This window comes from Pelobates fuscus, chromosome 9 (genome assembly GCF_036172605.1).
Source record: "Pelobates fuscus isolate aPelFus1 chromosome 9, aPelFus1.pri, whole genome shotgun sequence".
Lineage (NCBI taxonomy): Eukaryota > Metazoa > Chordata > Amphibia > Anura > Pelobatidae > Pelobates > Pelobates fuscus.
Genome location: NC_086325.1, coordinates 156,819,216 through 156,825,044, shown reverse-complemented (window position 1 = coordinate 156,825,044; position 5,829 = coordinate 156,819,216).

Here is a 5,829-nt window from a genome sequence, read left to right as displayed (position 1 = left end):
CACACTGTCACGGTATTACACTGGAGGTCTCTACTTGTAGTAGACAAACCCAAAATTGTAATCAATCTGTTTAAAAATAAAAAATAATGTTTTTTACCGGAGGGCCTTCACCTTTAGCCTCACTGCACTGTAACCTTGACAATAAGCTGTGGTGGTCATGGTACTGGGAGTCTCCCTCTAAATTTCAGGCTGTGCTTTTTCCAGGAGTTTAGCAGTTAAAAGTACACTTCAAGTGCCAAAAGTATTTCATACACTAGGGACTTCAGACTAGAGTAGATTCATGTTTGCAGATGCAAACTTTTCTGTGTGAAGCATTGGATTCAATCAATGGTAGTTTGGTACAAAAAGTGACTGTTCTAAAAAGCGGCACATGGAAAATTGGGAGAATCCCCAGAACAATGTGCCTGCTGGTTCTATGGGTTTCATGACGACTGGCCCACTTTCAATACTTTAGACTACTTTTCATACAAAATGTCCCCCAATGCTTCTCAGAAAAGCATTGATTGGCGCAATTGCTACAAACACGACATGTCTGCAGAGCTTCTCTATGAGAACCAACTAACTGGACAAAAGTGATCAATTGATGACCAGCAAGGAGGATTAAGCTGTTTGTTCGTCCATAGACTGGCAGGCATTTGATGCATTCAACGCAGCTGAAAGGGATTTATACACAATTCAAATATATTCTTCTAGGCCAGTGATTTCCAAACCAGTCCTCAAGGCACACCTACCAGTCCATGATTTAGAGATTCTCTCTCTCTCTCTTTTTTTATTCTAAAAACCTCTTAGACACAACTGGGTAATCCCTAAATCCTGGACTGGTAGGTGTGCCTTGAGGACAGGTTTGGACACCACTGCGCTAGGCTATCAGCATTAACAATCAGCATGAATGGGGTTTTCAATTGGTGCCGCTGTGCACTGCCAGGTCTGAACATAACAGCAGTTGATGGCTGGACATCAGGGAGCCAGAGTTCAGGTGGTGGTTATAAACCATTCCTGTACACATACAATTACTATTTCGTGGCCTTCACTGCCGTGTTATTTGCCCAAAAAGTTACTTTTTTTCTTCTAGAGGATGGCGAGCACATAAAATTAGTAACAATTACAATGATGGCAAAATAAAATCTTCATAAATATCTAGCTTCTGCCAATGAATCTGCAGATATATTCAACTCCGAAACAGTGCAAGTCCAGGACAGAGGCTCCATCTGATGCATAATGGCTGACTGAAGTACTAGAGATGTTAAGGTAAAAGGATTCATGCAAAACTTAAAACAACTATACATACAGTAATAGTAAAATTCTGTCAATATTCTTATGTTTGTGTCCCTTTTCAAGCTACTGGGGTAAGCAAAGGCACTGCTTAAAATAATGCTATTGGGGGCGGGGCAGGACCGCCATGCTGGTCGGTCGCAAGTCAGAGGAGCTCCTGCCTGTTCTCACCTAACCAGCTTTAATTACGCGGAAAACCTGCCTAACTTTACTGGAAAACCTGCCAGCTGACACACGACGACCCACTGCCTAACTTGCAGACCTCGGATCCGACCGAGGTGCGCCCCAGCGGGGAGATAGTACACCCGGGGCTTGCGGCCTACTGAAGCGAGGGGCGAGGCGGACGGCCGCCGTCTCGCTCGATTGCAGAGTGTCTGGTGCAGCTCACGGATGGATTGCCTCACTGGCCCTGTCACCCCCCCCTCTGGACCGGTGGGAGTTATCCCGGTCCCCGAAGGCCTCACAAGAACACCTCCATGGCCTCCGGTAGCTCAACACAGCGCCTCCACTTCAGGCAGCCTAACGCAAGGCATACCCAAAATGGCGGCGGTAAGAAACCCTCACAGTCCAAACCGCTTATCTGCAATGGGGGATCAAGGCGACATTCACCTGCGCATAGACGCAGCCTTTGCCAGATTTTGGAACAAACTGGAACAGAGGCTCCAAGTGTCGAAGGCTAGCAAGCCACCCCAGCCGGCGGAGAACAGGCTGACCCAATCTTACGGCGTACGGAGAAAGGTAACTCCGCAAGTACGGCCAGGCTTCAAGTCTGGAGCGAGAAGCGCGGGGAAGAGGCGTCCCACTCCGGGCACGGCAACTACCCACAAGATAACCGCGCAAGCAAGCTGCCCACCCAGGCCGGGTGCCGGGAGGGAATTACCTCCACAGCATCGACCACCCTGCAGGAGGACTGCCCGCCGCTGGCGGCGAAAAAGATCCGGCACCAACTGCACCCATAATGGGATTGCCTCGACCTCACAGAGCCAGTGGTCAGAAGATGCCACCCTCAAAATGGGCCTGGGGCTGGAGGGGGTCCTCGCCCGATGCTGACCGCTCCGACACCTGGGACCTTACGACATGTACCCTACCAATGCCGACTACAGGAGTAGGCTGACTCTCATTCTTTATCACTGCCGCACGGCGGCCTGGACTGTGGCCACACCACCACAGCTATGCAGTCACAATGGCCTATATACCAGCAAAAATTCAAGCCTGAACTCCCTGAGAAAGACAACCGATGCCGATGTAAGCAGAGGTATAGGCTGAACAGGCCCCACTAACTGCCAGTCCAACCACCACCACTCTGAGCCAACGGCTGCCGTGGCCTGGCCTGACTGCCCCACATGGACTCCCCTTGCTGGACTCTTGCTTGTAGCTATACTTACCGCGTTGCCTACTAGTATAACTTTACGTTATTATTGTATTTTAATCCCTATATATGCACCGCTCATATGCCCAGTGAATTGTACATGTAGGCTCCTAGTGAATTCACACAGCCATATATGGTTAGCCCTGAGTACAGCCTCCACTGTATGCTCGTTTAACATAGTTGTCTCCTTGCAAATTGTTCTTCCTACTGATGAGTATCCAGATTGTTGTCTAACTTGCAGTACTCTTGAATGTTTTAGCCTGACAATTTAATCATCTAATGAGTGTCTACGATGTTACATAGCCTACTGACTCCCTATTTTGATAGTTTACCTAGATGGGCACTGTTTATGGTTATACTCTGTTCATGCTACACAGACATTACCTTCAGACACTCGTGCACCTCACCATTGGGTCCAGCAGTAATACAATATCAATATCGCTACCCGTCTTGTGCCTGTATCTGTTCTGACTCTTGTGTTTCTTTTAATTGTGAGTATACTGTCTAACCTTGAGTCACCTGAGGTCTGATTATTATAATGATTTAGCTAGTTACTAACCGGATCTTACGGTCCATAGCCTGTATTTACAAACTACAGATTAACATCAAAAATTAAAAAATGAGGCATCGCAATTCTGGAAACGTACTCTGATATCGCTGATTGTTGTATCAACCCTATGCTGTAAACCTCTTGAATGTTTCCCCCAATTTCTCTTCTGTACCCCATTCTACATGCCTTAATAAAAGAAAGATTGACAAAAAAAAAAAAAAATAATGCTATTGAGCCAATGACTGCCAAGGCCTTAATGTTCAATCAAGAAGAAAGGCTTTAAGATTAATTCTTTAAAAACAAAAATAAAAAAAAAACTATTTCTTAACAATTGCAAGAGTTATACACACGACGGAGAGAGGGTGTTAAAATAAAAACCACTGCCCCCTGCATTTGGATATTTTGGGAAAGGATTTTCAAAGATTACTCCATGCACCATAACCACTACAGTGCTTATAATGCCAGGAGTATCCAGGTTCAGATCCTGGTAATGGGGCAGCATTACAAGAGTTGCAGAAATCAACCCCACCAGCCAACAAATACAATTATGTGCAGAGCAATATGTCCTGAATTGACATTAGCCATTCCAGAACTCTTGTACCAGGCTGGCTACTGCAGGGCTCGCCCTATCCCAGCCAGGTGCCATGTCAGCGGTGAGGGAGCAGTAATCTGGCTCAGCTCCCTTGTGCGCCCTGCAGTGATGCTGGAATATGACGTCACTCTGGCCCTGGCATGCGAGGGAGCAGAGCAAGAAGAGCTTGAAGATTTCAGCAGCCACGCTGGACCTCAAGGAAAGGATTCACTCCAGTTCTCCTTAAGGAAGGGAGGGTAGGTGGACTTAAATTAAAATAAATTTGTGAGAGAATGTGTGTGCATCTATATGTCTGTTAGTGTGTCAAATCGGTGAGTGTGTGCATGTCTGTCAGTGAGTGTGTCTGCTTAGGGGACCGGTTTCCCTCTGATCGCATGGGAAAGGTGTTTTTACTCACCTTTTTTCCCCCACGCCATGCCGGCTATTCCCGCCTACTCAGCCAAGTCAAAGCTTTCCCATCGGAAAGGAGAGAGGCTATTGCGCACCAGGCACAGGGACACTAGACACTATCTTAAGCTGTAGTGGTTACTATAATGTCCCTTTAAGAATTATAAACCCCAAAAATAACCTAGCTCCTAGATTGCAAGCAAATTTATCCAGCCCAGGGTTAATGACACTGCCAGCTTGAAGTTACACATCCAGTAGCAATGGTGTTAAACTCTGAATGTGCTGCGTTCCAAAGAGAAGATTCCAGGCACCATGGCCACTTTAAATAAATGAGTCTTGGAATAATCATTTAAGCAGAACTGCCACTACCTTGTAAGTTATGAAAATGATTTCAGATCTCAGCCAATCCAATGCTTCCAATAGGAAAGCATTGGGAGGCTATTGAGCATGTGTGACAAAATTCTACGCTGCACCAACAGCATGTCCTCCTAGAGATGTACTAAATCAATGTGTGTCTACAGGTAACATTCAGCACCTACACAGTGCAGCACTGAACTTGGAAGCATATCTATTGCGGCCATCTGAGTGACTGCCAATAGAGGTATAACTAGCCAGCAATGTAAACAATGCCTTTTCTCTGGTAGCATTTAGTGTTGAGCCTGCCAGTACAGGATAGAGACACCAGAACTACATTAAGCTGTAGTGGTTCTGGTGACAATAATGTCCCTTTAAATTTATATGCCCTGCATTCAGTCACCAAACGGCCTGGTAACAGGTTTAGCATGGGCAGGTTTTCGCCAAGCCTTGGTCACTTTACAGAAACCAGCAGTCGTGTTATTACAGGTTCTTTTAACAAAAATGTGGTGTTTTGTTTGTGAAAAACAGTAATGGAGCTGACAAGTGTCGTGTTAAAAAAAAAAAAAAAAATATGAATGATTGGTAGTGACAGTTCTCCATTCCATCACCCCTGTAAACAATGAATGAATAAAAATTACCTGGGGGCCACTCTCATGCATACTTTAAATAGTGCTATGAGAATCAACGATATTTGCATAGCATGCCCTGGCACTGCATGACAGACTAGTAAATTAAAATATGTAAACTACTGAGAATTTTGAAAGATATAAGCTCTATTTATGAACAACTGAACTATATAGTTCTGAAAACCACCCCTGCCCTGCTATCAGATTTCTGGCAGTGCCGCTGAAAGGTCAAGACGCTCAGTGGTCGCTCCCTGTCCATCACACACCCTTCTAGGTGTTTTGTGAATACAAAGTTAGTGGTAGGCTGAAAGCATTGGCTAACACTCTCAGAAGCACACTCTCCGAGCCTTCCTTGTTAAAGACATCACCGGAAACCAAGGGGGGAGGGCAGCGTAGACAGATATGGCTTTAAAAAACGGTTCATAAGCAGTTTACACCCAAAAGGGAAAGATGGCGCACAAGGGCTCCTGACACCAAAACAACTTAATTGAAATGAAGTTGTTTTGGTGCCCAGCGTATTTCTTTAAGTATTGGTGGTGCTGTGTAAATATTTGCAATGGTGACAGTTTTGCTTACACACATCTAGTAATGCAAGCCCTGTGTTGCCTGGGAATATACTTTTACTTATTTACTTTGCTGAAGTAAAAATACTAGAACTGACAGGGCAGACACAAGG